This window comes from Gossypium hirsutum, chromosome A07, assembly GCF_007990345.1.
Source record: "Gossypium hirsutum isolate 1008001.06 chromosome A07, Gossypium_hirsutum_v2.1, whole genome shotgun sequence".
NCBI classification, from domain to species: Eukaryota; Viridiplantae; Streptophyta; class Magnoliopsida; order Malvales; family Malvaceae; genus Gossypium; species Gossypium hirsutum.
In genome coordinates this window covers 28,541,280-28,555,982 of record NC_053430.1, presented here as the reverse complement: position 1 = coordinate 28,555,982, position 14,703 = coordinate 28,541,280, and the positions used below count along the sequence as shown (strand labels likewise).

Here is a 14,703-nt window from a genome sequence, read left to right as displayed (position 1 = left end):
CTAAAGCATCTTGCAGTTTCTTCCAAAACCGTGATATGAATCTCAGAACTCTATCTAATGCAATAGACAATAGCACCCCGTGCAATCTCACAATATCAGAAATGTACAACTCAGCTGATTTATCAAGCAAGTAATCAAATCGTATAGAAATAAAATGAGTTGATTTCGTCAATCGATCAACTGTAACACAGATTGCATCTTTCTTTCTCAGAGATAGAGGCAAACCCTAAACAAAATCCATCATCACTCTATCCCATTTCCACTCCAGAATCATAATCGGCTGTAACAAACCAGATGGCACCTGATGTTCAGCTTTAACTTGCTGACAAATCAAATAATTTGAAACAAAGTCAGAGATATCTCATTTCATTCTTGACCACCAATAATGCTGTTTCAAATCATTATACATTTTTGAACTGGCCGGATGTACAGATAAACGACTTTTGTGAGCTTCATTCAAAATTATTTGAATCAACTCTGAATTTCTCGAAACATAAATCTGATATCGGAATCTCAAACAATCGTCATTATCAACTCGAAATTCAGAATCAGAATTCGAATCTTCTATCTGTCAACTCTTGTAACTGAGACTTTAATTCTTTTAACTCGGTCGGAGCCATTCTGTACAGAACTATCGAAATCGGAGTAGTTCCCGATACTAACTCAATGCCAAATTCAACTTCTCAAATCAGAGGTAATCCCGGAAGTTCTTTAGAAAACACATCAGGAAATTCACAGACAACAGGCACTGATTCCACTTTCTTTTCCGTTACTTTATAATCAATCACATAAGCAAAGTAAGCTTCACAACCCTTTCTCACAATACTCAGAGCTTTCATTGAAGAAATCACAGCCGGTAACCCATTCAAGTCACTAGATTCAATTCAGACTATTTCATCATTATTGCAGCTCAAATCAATAACCTTTCGTTTACAGTTTACAATAGCATCATGCAAAGTTAACCAATTCATACCCAGAATTATATCAAACTCATCAAAGGGTAATAAAATCAGATCAGTTGGAAAACAAATGTCTCAAAATATTAACGGACAATTCTTGCAAACTTTATCAACCAAAACACATCTGCCTAGTGGGTTCGATACTCTAATCACGAATTCAGTAAACTTTACAGGTAAAGTCTTACTAGATACTAAATTCCTGCATATATAAGAATGCATTGATCCTGGATCTATCAAAGCAATCACAGAAGTATTGTAAAGAGTAAAAGTACCCGTAATCACATATGGAAACGAACCTTCCTCATGAGCTCAGATGGCGTAGGGTCTGCTAGGTGCACGAGCCTCAGATCTAACAGTAGTATCTTTAGTTCCATTCTGACTACCACTCACATTACCCGTATTTCTAGACGGTTTACCTCAAGTTGAGCTGTTACTCTGTCTCAAATTTTGCGCAATCTCTTACTCAACAGACTCAGGAAAATTACGGATAAAATGATCTAAAGATCCACAATTGAAACAAGCTCGATCATACAGTCTACAATTACCGGGATGTCTTTTACCACAGTGTTTACACTCAAGTAGATCGGATCGAACATTTCCAACACTAGAAATAGAAGTAGCTGGAGCTTTGAAGCTCGAATGTGATCCTGCATGATCTCTACTCGAATGTCCCAAATTAGCCTCTGAACGACTATAATTGTCTCAGAATTTCTTTGACGCAGACTGAAATGATTTACTTGCGAATCTCTTTCTCACATCTCTAGCTTCTGAATCAGCTTTTCTTTTCTCTTTCCCGAACTCTTCAGTTTTACATGCTCGTTTAACGAGCATTACAAATTCTTTTATTTCTAAAATCTCGACTAACAATTTGATGTCTTCATTCAAACTATCCTCGAATATCTTGCGCATGACTGCTTCATTCGAGACACATTCTGGTGCATACTAGCTCAGTCTCACAAATTTTTTCTCGTATTTCATAATAGACATACAATCTTGTTTCAGTTCAAGAAGCTCTTCACATTTCTAATCGATAAATCTCTGACTGATGTATTTCTTTTGGAATTCAGCTTGAAAGAAATCCCAAGTTACTCGTTCTCTCGAAACCACAGATATCAGTGTCTTCCAATAATAATATGTCGTATCTCTCAAAAGCGAAACAGCACACTTAAAGCATTCATCCAAAGTCAATAATAATTTATCAAACACTCGTATCGTGTTCTCTAACCAAAATTCATCTCTCTCGATATTATCATTAGTAGTAGCACGGAACTCTTCGGCCCCATATTTATTAATTTTATCCACCAGAGGTTTATTCAACAGAATCGAATTAGCTTGTTGCATAACAGGGACTTGTGGAGGATTGACTGGGGTTAAGGTTGTGGCACAGCCGGATTAGTACGGATATATTGGGTGAACCAACTATTCATCATTTGATAGAAGGCTTGTTTAGCCTCTCCGTTATGACTACTAGTAGTCGATCTAGATTCGGATGACGCTGTCCCTTGAGCGGAAGTAGGCGTATTACTTTCGACATCGTCAGCTACGGTTCGTTCGGGATTCATTTGCTATATAAAACACATTTTTTTGTCAGGATTCATCACACTATCGCAGTTCATAAATATGACATGTATAGCTGGACTCACATAGGCTACGTTAGTCCTAGAATAAACAGAACCTTAACTCTGATACCAAACAAATGTAACACCCCTAACCCGAATCAGTCACTGAAATAGGGTTTCAAGGCATTACCAGACAAATCGAAACATTCACATATACTTAAGCATAACATAATCAAAACATATAGTAATCATTCACAATTGTCCCTTATATAGGTCTACGAGACCTTAAACATGCTTTAGAAAGGGGTCAGGACTAAACCGAGCTCATACAAAATTTTTCAAAACTTAAACATTTATCAAAGTTATAAAGGTTACACGCCGGTGTGAACCGGTTGTGTGCCTCACATGGCGTTAGACACTCCCATGTGTCTAGGCCGTGGTAAAATAGGGCATACATACTGACTTGTCCACATGGCCATATGACACACCCATGTGCCAGGCCGTTTGAAAATTAGAGAGGCTACTGACTTGGGTCACACGACCGACCACACGCCCATGTGCCAGCCCATATGCCACACACGGCCAAAAGACAAGCCCGTGTGTCTAGGCCGTGTCAAAACTGTAGGGTATACTGACTTAAAATCGTGGGGTACCCCAGGGGATACACGGCCGTGTAACGTAACTGTGTGTCACACACGGCCGAGACACACGCTTGTGTGGACAAAAATAGGCCATTTACAAGGCCAATTTGCCACCCTAATTTTTGGGTCCTCCCTACATGATCAAAACCGAACATTTTATACCAAATTCTCAACCAATTCACAACTAAAACATAAGCTATTCATTCTATTTCATTAACAACAAATTTCATCCTTTTTAACCAATTCAAAACATACCAAAAATCACATAGCAAACTTATTCATTCTAACATATCCTTATCTCAATATTTCACAACCAATCTCATACCAAAATCATAACATTTCTACAACTATATCACATTCCCAACTTACCAAATTAACCATTTCTTACTAGGTCATTCATGAACACATCATATGAACATTATTGCATCACATAGTTTATGCTCAAAAGACATTAATAATTATAACTAAAACCAAGCCATATCACATGGCTAAATATACACTTCACAAAACATATTCACAAACGTCTAGCCTATAAATGCCATACTTCAATATATACATTTTCAAAAGGTACCAAAATATAGTTTGATAGTGTGGTGATGATCCTCGACGATCCCCGAGCTCCCGATAGCTTCGATATCTATAAAATAGTTGGAAACACACACAAAGTAAGCTTTCAAAAGCTTAGTAAGTCATATACAAATAAACTCATATTATAACATATATAAGCATCATAAAATACTTATATTCCATAATGAAATACTATTAAAAACCACATAGTACATATACATTTCACATGTTCCCGATTCATTTGCACATATAGCATGTTTTCTTATACATATATCACATATCATCACTTACACATGTAATTACCTTTTATTCTCAAGCATAGCATACATTTCAAACGTACCTATTTTGGATACACATTTCATATATTCAGTCTTTTCTCAGATTGCCTGTTGAACCGTTCATAATCAACAAGGATACTCGGATAGCTCGAAAAGCTCGTACAATACGAACGTCCCAAACGTGGTCTTACATGTAGTCAAATATCGATGCCACTGTCCCAGATAAGGTCTTATACGAAATCAAATACGATGCCGATGTCCCAGACATAGTATTACACGTAAATCATAAGTCGATGCCAATGTCCCAGACGTGGTCTTACACGAAAACACATATCGGATCCTATGTCATGACATATGTATCCTAACTATTGCTATGGTTCGTACGGGGTTTTTCGGACGTCGAAACACTGTCGATGCTTTCACAATTTCACATATTCATCTTCCAAATCTATTCATTTCTTTTCAATAACATATAAGCATAAATAAATTGATTAAAACACATTTATTTGTATATCAACTTACCTCGTACGGATTTGAACGAACGAAATCGACTACTCGACAACTTTCGACTTTCACCGGTCTAATTTCGTTTTCTTCGGTTCTTGATCTATATAACTTCAAATTTAACTCTTTTATTCACCAAATCCTTCAAATCAACCCATAAACACATATTTAGGGTATTTTACAAATTAGCCCTCACATTTTTATATTTTGACATTTTAGTCCTTAATTCATAGAATCACAAAATACACAAAATTTCATTTTACACATACTTAGCCGAATTGTTATAGAGTTCATACAAGTCCATATATTTCATTTATTTCACATTTTAATCCCTTAAAAATCTCATTTTTACAATTTAGCCCAAATTACTCAAATTTATCAAAAATTCAAAACGTATTTATCTATCATATATCTTTCATTTTGCGTCATTTAACAACACAAAACTCACAATTTCATCAATGTCTCAACTCAAAATCATCAACAAAATTAGAAATTGAGATATGAGCTTGATAGATTACTAAGCAACAATTACAAAAACGTAGAATTTATCAAAAACGTAATAAAACTCATACCTTAATCACCCAATTTCTTAGCCAAAACCCTAAGAGCTCTTCAACCTTATTTTCTTTTTGATTTTCGGTTATATAAACACAAATGACTTAATTTTCATGTTTTATTTTATCTTAATTCATTTAATAATCAAATACCACTTTTAACCTTAATAATATCATTAGAAATCCACTAACTCATGACCAAATATGTCCATGCATTAATTCAATGCTATAATTGCATCATAAGGACCTCACATATATAATGACATAGCAATTTGGCACTTTAGGAAATAGAACATATCTTTTACATTTTCTGCGATTAGATCCTTTTCATCAAATTAAGCACATAAACGATTAAATTTTCATACGAAATTTTCACAGATATCCATTCACATATAATAGGCATGAAAAATAATATTAAAATATTTTTTGACTCGAATTTGTGGTCCCAAAACCACTGTTCATACTAGGGTCTAAATCAGGTTGTTACAACTCTTCCCCCTTAGGGATTTTCGTCTCAAAAAATCTTACCGTGGAACAGATTCAAATATTTTTGTCCCATAGTATCTTCAGGCTCCCACGTATCCTCTTCAATACCATGTCGATGCCACATTACTTTTACTAACAAAATTTTCTTATTTCGCAGTTCTTTAACCTCGCGAGCTAAGATACGAATCGGTTCTTCTTCATAGGTCATATCGAACTGAATCACAATCTCAAACAGGGAAATTGTAAGCAAAGATTTCAACATCGTTAGCAATCCTCCGGTTAGGATCAGAAGAGAGAATAAATTGAATATGTATCGTCGAAGCATCGATACGTGAAATACATTGTGAATCTTTTCTAACTCAAGTGGCAACAACAATCCATAAGTAACCGACACGATACGCTCAATAATCTCATACGGCCCGGTGTACCTTGGACTCAATTTACCTTTTTTACCGAATCGAAGTACTTTCTTCCACGGTGACACTTTCAAAAACACTTTATCGTCAATCTCAAATTCAATGTATTTTGGATCACTTTTACTTTCTGTTCAGTATTTTTTATCAAGTCAACACCGTGTATCTTATTTTCACTGAGTTCTGACCAATACAATGGAGTTCGACATTTTCTACCATATAAAGCTTCCTACGGTGCCATTTTAATGCTCAATTGAAAACTATTATTGTACGCGAATTCAATTAATGAAAAATATTATTCCCATGTATCTTCAAACTCAAGAATGCAACATCCTAACATATCCTCGAGTATTTGAATAATCCGCTCAGATTGTCCATCCGTCTGAGGGTTAGAAACAGTACTAAAATGTAATTTCGTACCTAAAGCATCTTGCAATTTCTTCCAAAATCGTGATATGAATCTCGGATCTCTATCTGATACTATAGACAATGGCACCCCATGCAATCTCACAATATTGGAAATGTACAACTTAGCTAATTTATCAAGTGAGTAATCAAATCGTACCAGAATAAAATGAGCTGATTTCGTCAATCGATCAACTATAACCCAGATCGCATCTTTCTTTCTCAGAGATAGAGGCAAACCCTAAACAAAATCTATCATCACTCAATTCCGTTTCTACTCCGAAATTATAATCGGCTGTAACAAACCAGGTGGCACCTGATGTTCAGCTTTAACTTGCTGACAAATCAAACATTTTGAAATAAAGTCAGAGATATCTCCTTTCATTCCTGACCACCAATAATGTTGTTTCAAATCATTATACATTTTTGAACTGGCCAGATGTACAGATAAACGACTGTTGTAAGCTTCATTCAAAATCATCTGAATCAACTCTGAATTTCTTGAAACATAAATCTGATCTTGAAATCTCAAACAAACGTCATTATCAACTCGAAATTCAGAATTAGAATTCAAATCACATTAAGCTCGTTTTGCTATTATCTCATTATCAAACTTCTGAGCTTCATAAATTTGTTATAAGAACAAAGGTCTTGCTTTCAATTCAGCTAAAACTGAACCATCATCAGACATAGACAACTGAGCATTCATAGCACATAGTAAAAATAATGATTTCCGACTCAAAGCATCAGCAACAACATTTTCCTTTCCCAGATGGCTTGTTAGCTCAACGGGGTTTACTAAGGGTTAATCGTGAAGGTAGGCTTTTCATGGTATGAGTGGGTTAATCCTAAGTGCCTTTCTCATTTTGACATATCAAATCAAATAATGTAGTCTTGACATGCATAATCAAGCAAGTTCTAGAATAACAGTTCAATACTGATGCACTCATAATGAAAATGAGCATGAAAGAATTAATAGATGCTCTTGAAGGCTCAAGATCTCATAAAAATTATGGCTTTTTGATGTTTAAACTTGTGAATTTCAATTCAAGATAATACCTAGACTTGGGGAAACGACCTAACATTTTGAATTCTTGAAAATCAACTTATGATGCTTGATTTTCTAGTGTCTTTAAAGTTTAAATAATCAGTGCATGAATGCCTACATTTTAATTTAAGATATATCAATAAAAATCATAAATCAATCAAAATTTATCCTAAACATGATATGATAGCTTTTCAAGAGAATAAGGCAATCATTCAGGGATTTTTGTGATAGTAATATGAATACCCCCCACACTTAAGATGTACATTGCCCTAAATGTACAAAGATAGATATATAGAAAAGAATATAAAAATAAGATAGGGAGAGAAGTGAAACTTCCTGAGTGATGAATGAATTTCCTTGAACTGGAGTTTGGGAGAATAATCAGCGTGAGGGTGGAGGAGGATACTTCGGCGGTGGTAGAGGTTCATTAGTCCATAAGTCCTGCGCCAAAAGAATATTATATCTGAAGTTGGTTATGGTCGTGGTCGAGCAGGACATGACAGTCGTGGAGAACCTTTCCCAGTGGAGTTTCGAGTCCCTGAGTAATAGTGAGCTTTGGAGCTTTTTATAGCTGTGATAGCATCAGGAACTCTTTTAGAAAATATATAAGGAAGAATGATTACTCGATAGGAAATAGCCGAAATTCAAAATTGTTAAATAAAAATTATAAATCCTAATAAAAATAAGCTTAAAGAAAAATAAAAAGTAGTCCTAAAGTAAAATAAAAGTAAAAACATAAAATAATAAACAAAAGTTTTTAAACATCTTCATCGCTAGATGGTTCGCGAGGTAGGAATGGCGATGAGATGTGGAAGTGCTGACAAATTTACTGTAGAGTAGCATCAATGTGGTCAAATCGTTGAAAACACTGATGCTCAAATCGAGTGAGGCGCTCAGAGATGTTAGCATATGAAGCCGCCGCATGAACTGGACGATAGGAGCGTGGTGGCTGAGGCGCTGGGACCTCGTGCTGTGGAGGGACATCATCAATAATGTCCTTGGGGGCCTCCTTCTCGGTAGATTGGGCGAGACGATATTGGGGAGGGTAGGTTCCTCGACGCTTTTCGATTATCCTCATGCTTAGCATGCTCGAGATGCCTTGCGGAGACATCTGGCCAATGAGTGTCAAGGATGATTCTTAGGCCGCGATGTTGAGGAGCCCGAAGTGTCGCGCCAGTCGCGTCACATTCGGCCCAATGGAGATTACCCCCTTCCTATGTCACTCCGTCTGGTGTTGAATGGCGAGGGCAACAAAATAAGCAAGGTCGATGACGTACCCGTGTGACATACACCATAGAAAGTAAGCGTTGTGAGTGTTGTCGACACCAGTGCTCTCTCACCTCCCTGTTAACGTGTGAGCCAAAATGGCGTGTAGGTACCTCAGAGACGGAGGGAGAACCGCTGCCTTGGAGCGGCTAGGATTGTAGGAGGCAGCACTAGGGGCCAGAGTGTCCCAGCACTTCGAGGAAGAACGATGGATGTGACGATTGAGAGCATCTAAGTCATTCCTTTCCTTGAACTCCTCCATATATTCTGGGACATTTAGCTGGAGGACTAATCTGCCTAGGCGAAATTGGACCGTACCGGGATCATCATAGTTTGTCATTACGGTCTGAAGATGAAACGTTGAGCATAGTTCCATCGTGAGCTCGAGATACGTTGGCTCGATAATCCCAAAGAAAAGTTCTCAAGGGTCGGTGATTAGGAGGGCCCGAATCGTATCAACCAACTGAACTTATTCTACTGCAGCCCAGTCGATGCAGCTGCCCGCAATTAAAAGTCTGGCCTGGAGTATTTAGAAAAGTTCTTCTTGGGGCCCGATGGAGAATTGCAGGAAAGGGTGACGAATTTTCACGGTAGGACCCAAGGAAGATGATGCTCCCTTCTCTTTTTTTTGAAGTAGGGACGACAGCTTTTTTACCACGTGAAGACGACATTATATACCTGCAATAAAAAATAATAGTAGGTAAATGAAATTGAAAAGGAAAAAAAACATGAATTTGAACTAACAATTTCAGCCAAAATTACTAATACTAACCAAACTCAGCCAAAATAATCAATTTCATAGCATAAATTCATGACATTAGCATGGCAATAGCATGAGAATGAGCATAGTAATGGCATGGGTATGATAATATAATGAAGCTTTCCTAACAACTCGATTCAACATGAAATGTTAAAATAAATAAACTAAGAATGCAAATTAAATAATAGAATAATGAACAAAACGAAAATATTATGCGAAGAATGGATAATAAGTATTAGAAATAAGTAAAATGGAAGTGAAAAGAGTAAACAAACGCTAAGGGTGAGAGATTAGGCGTCAAAAATGGAGTGGAAAGCGGCGCACGGGCGTGGCAAGGAGGGCGTGTGGACTTGCAGCGGCTAGGGTTAGGGTTTTTTGAGTGAAGAAGACAATGAATAGTGCAGCCTATTTATAGATTTTGGGGCACACGGCCAGGGAACACGCCCGTGGTCCCTAATTTTTGCCTGTGTGATTCGTGAATTATAAATTTGGGTGCGTCTGACAATTGGCCCACGCCCGTGTTTCTTAGGCGTGTGGGTGCATACGGCCATGTCGCACGACCGTGTCTATCTTCGTTCGCTTCTCCTACACCAGTGTATGTAGTCTCACGCCCGTGTTAATCTAACAGGTTCGACCACGTTTGCTTGGCACGGGCGTGTCGCACATCCATGTTATTTGACAGGTTTGGCCATGGTTTCAAGGCACGGGCGTGTTGCACGCTCGTATTGTTTTGGGTTCACCCATGGCCATGTTGCACGACCGTGGCAATTTATCGTAGCCTGTGTTAGGGAAATCTTTGCCCTATTTTCACATGGCCTAAGGTACGCCCGTGTGCTAGGCCGTGTCTGTATGGGAAACCTATATTCAAGAGCTCCATTAGTAAGTTAGGTGTTAAACACTAAAATTTAAAGAAGTTACTACAGTTAGTGCTTGGGTTGCCTCCCGATAAGTGCTTATTTATAGTCTAAGCTCGACTTACCTCTCCATTGAATGGTCATGGTAGTTTGAGGAGTCTATACTCCTCATTCCTGCTATGAATCTCATCAAAATAAGGTTTTAGGCGGGTATTGTTTACATTAAAAGTGTCGAACTTAGGATGATTTACCTCAACTGTACCGAATGGGAAAATGCTAAGTACCGTAAAAGGGATTTCTTCATTCGGTTTGGTAGTGACAATGTGAGGATCTGCGACATCTAATAAAACTTTATCTCCAACCTTAAGTTGATTTGGAAAGGTATTGAGCTCATCCTGGCGTAGTTTTGGTTTATAGTGTGTCCTCGGTTTATGTGTCCGCTATTCATCTAGCTCTTCGATTTGTAGCCTTCGTTCTTTATGAATGGGTCCTCTACTATTACTTGAAAATGGTTCATGTACTTCATTCAAACTCATTTCCTGCAAAGTAGGTTGCACCATATTGTCAGTTTTAGTAGAATGGTTCAGATGATCACCTTCAATTTCTGATGTGTTGCCAAAATTGCAAGCTTGAAGGGTGATTGTTTCGTCTCCCACATGAAGTGTGAGCTCACCTGTGCCAACATCAATAATTGTTCTATCAGTCGCTAAAAAGGGCCTTTCTAAAATCAAAGGAGTGTTGCTATCCTCCTTTATGTCTAGAGCAACGAAGTCAACGGGAATATAAATTTATCGATTTTAACTAGCACATCTTCAATAATACCCCTAGGAAATCTTATATTTTTATCTACTAATTGAATCCTCATCCTAGTCTGTTTGGGTTTCCCAAGACCTAGTTGTTTAAACATTTTGTAAGGCATGACGTTAATACTAGCCCCTAAATTAGCTAATGCATTATTAACAAACTACCAATTAAGCAAGGAATTGTAAAACTCCCTGGATCTTTTAATTTGTTGGGTAGCTTATTCTACAGAATAGCTGAGCAAACTGCATTTAGCTTCACATACGACGCCCCGTCCAACTTCTGTTTATTTGCTAAAAGCTCATTTAAAAATTTCATTGCGTTTGGCATCTGTGATAAAGCTTCAATAAACGGTAAGTTAATGTGTAATTTTTTTAAGAGTTTAATGAATTTACCAAATTGTTCATCTGAGCGGTCTTTCCTTGTCGCATCGAGGAATGGCACACGAGGTTTATATTTGATATTCACTGATTTCTTTTTATTATGACCTACCTCATCTTGACTTCTGCTCACCACAGCTTCTTGCCTCGGTTCTGGCTTAGGCTCAACGAATACTTCTTCACCTTAAACATTGATTGCGTTGAGCTGTTCCCTTGGGTTGGGTTCAGTATTACTTGGCAAGATACCATGTGGTCATTCGGAGATTAGTTTGGACAGCTGGCCTATCTGAGTTTCGAGCCCTTGGATTGACACTTGTTGATTTTTAAATGTTGTCTTGGTGTTCTGGAAACAAGTTTCTGACACCGAGATAAATTTAGATAGCATCTCTTCAAGGTTCGATTTCTTTTCCTATTGATAGGGCGGTTGTTGAAAACCCAGAGGATTCTGTGGCCTTTGATTCCTTTGACCACCCAGGAGAAATTTGGATGGTTCCTCCAACCTGCATTATAAGTATTGCTATAAGGATTATTTTGAGATCGAGGATTATTACCCATGTAATTTAATTGTTCGTTCTCCATGCTGTGACCATAGGATTGATATTCTGAATTGCTTGATCCACCTCCACTGACTTCACAGTGCATTACTGGATGAACCTGCGAAGAACCAAGTAAACCATCAATCTTTTTATTTAGAAGTTCTACCTGGTTTGACAGCATAGTAACTGAATCGACGTTATAGACACCTGCTGTTTTAGTTGGCTTAGTCCTCATGACTTGCCACTGATAGTTATTCAGTGACATCTCTTCAATAAATTCGTAACCCTCTTCAGATGTTTTTTTATTGATGGTTCCCCTGGCTACTGCATCAATCATCTGTCTTGTCGAGGAGTTCACACCATTGTAGAATGTTTAAACTTGCAACCATAGAGGTAATCCTTGGTGAAGACACCTTCGCAGTAGGTCCTTGTATCTCTCCCATGCATCGTAAAGAGTTTCTAAGTCTATCTGCACAAATGAAGAGATATCATTACGTAATTTGACCGTTTTAGCCGGCAGAAAATATTTTAATAAAAAATTTTCGGTCATTTGTTCCCAAGTACTAATTGACACTCGTGGTAACGAGTTCAACCATTGTTTAGCTTTGTTCCTCAATGAAAAAGGGAATAATTGAAGACGAATGACATTGTAAAAAACGCCATTAATTTTAAATGTATCGCAGAATTCCAGGAAATTTGTCAAGTGAGTGTTTGGATCATCATCCTGCAAACCATCAAACTGAACAAATTGTTGTATCATTTGAATAGTGTTAGGTTTTAGTTCAAAATTATTCGCAGCAATATCAGGCCTAACTATACTTGACTCAGTTCCTATTAAAGTAGGTTTAGCATAATCATACATAGTACGAAGAGCAGGATTCTGATCAGGTATCGCAGGAGATAGCTGATTGTCTTGATTTTCAGCCATCTTCTCGGTTATAATTGAGATATCGTCCTCTTGCTCTTCCTTTGTGTATCTTAGGCTTCGCCTTATTTCTCTTCAGTTTCTACGAGCTGTGCGATCAATTTCTTCGTCAAAAAGTAGTGGTCCTAATGGGTTTCTTCTAGTCATAAACTATAAAAACTTGCCAAGAGAAAGAAAAAGTAAATTAATAAATAATTATAAAAATAAAATAGAATTAACTTGCAAGAAAAATAAATGGCTAAAGTAATAAAAATTTAGTGTTCCTAATATCTTAGTTTCCCAGCAACGGCGCAAAAAAACTTGATCCTGTTATTTTGTGTGATAAGTTTTATAAATTTATAATTAATCGTTCTTGAAACTAACTATTACCACGATGTAGGAAAGTGTATTTATCGAACAGTAGTATAGTTTTAGCAAGACTGGATTGTTGAACCCAAAGGAACTAAAAGTACTAGTAATGACTGTCCTTTTATTATCTAGCCTAATAATAATGGGTTTGTTTTAATTAATTAATTAACTAAACTAAGAAATCACAGAAAATAGAATTGAGGATTTACTTTTGGAAAAACGATTGAATTAAGATAATACCTAAGGAAAAATCCACCTAGACTTCACTTGTTATTTGACTCTGAATCGAACAATTTATTCATTTAACTTGATACGTAGAAATCCCTACGTTATATTATTATCCCTCTCGAGACTAACAACGTCTAACCCTAGGTTGAATAATTGAAATCTCTTTCTAATTAACTCTCTAGGGTTGCATTAACTCGATCTATGGATCCCTTTATTAGGTTTTACCCTAATCCAGCAAAATCTTGTCACCCTATCCCTAGGCACGCAACCAACTCTACTTAATTATGACAAATGCACTCTTAGGCAGGGTTTATTCCTCCTCTGAATAAGAGCTTAACTTGAATCAATATCTTGGAATATCAAGACAAGAATTAAGAACACATAATTAAGAACAAGTCAAATATTTATCATACAATTCAGAAAATAATAACAAGATTCATCTTAGGTTTCATTCCCCTTAGGTATTTAGGGGATTTAGCTCATAACTAAAAAAGAAAACATCTCAGAAGAATAATGAATACAAAACATAAAGAATAACCCAAAACTCCTGAAGGGAAATTGAGGGGAAACCTTCAGTCTTGATGATGAATCCGGCTTCTAAGATGGATCAATCGGCTTCCTTGAGCAGTTCCCTGCTTCCCTCCCTGTGTGTCCTCTTTCCTCCTCCTCTAGGGTGTATTTATAGGCTTTAGAATGCCTAAGAACCCTCAAAATTGGCCTTTTCCGAATTGGATTAAACTTGGGCTCAGTAGGGACACGCCCGTGTGCGATTACTTCAGGCAGTGCTCGAGCCTGTTAGAATCGCACGGGCGTGTGTTATACCCATGTGAGTCGTGCTTCGATTTTTCCAAATAGACACGGCCGTGTGGTCTGCCCCTGTGAGGAGGTACAAGTCGTGTTGATTTCGTACATTAGTCCATTTTCTCCGTTTTTGGCCTGTTTCTTGTTCCTTTTGCTCTCCTATGCTCCCCTAAGTATAAAACATGAAATTAAGGCATTAGGAGCATCGAATTCACCAATTCTAAGGAAAAATCATCCATAAAATGTGTTAAGCATAGTGTAAAAATATGTATAAATTACGGTTTATCAAAATCACAGCCAGTAACCCATTCAAATCACTAGATTCAATTCAGACTATTTCATTATTCTTGCATCTCAAATCAATAATCTTTTGTTTGCAGTTTAGAATAG

General features: G+C 37.2%; 1 non-coding gene across 1 annotated transcript; it reads left to right on the top strand.

Moving 5' to 3' along the window:
* Window positions 1-12,406: 12,406 nt before the first annotated feature.
* Window positions 12,407-12,513, top strand: LOC121203854 (small nucleolar RNA R71). The gene has a single exon (XR_005898789.1). It is a non-coding gene; the product is annotated as a small nucleolar RNA R71 (small nucleolar RNA).
* Window positions 12,514-14,703: the final 2,190 nt, after the last annotated feature.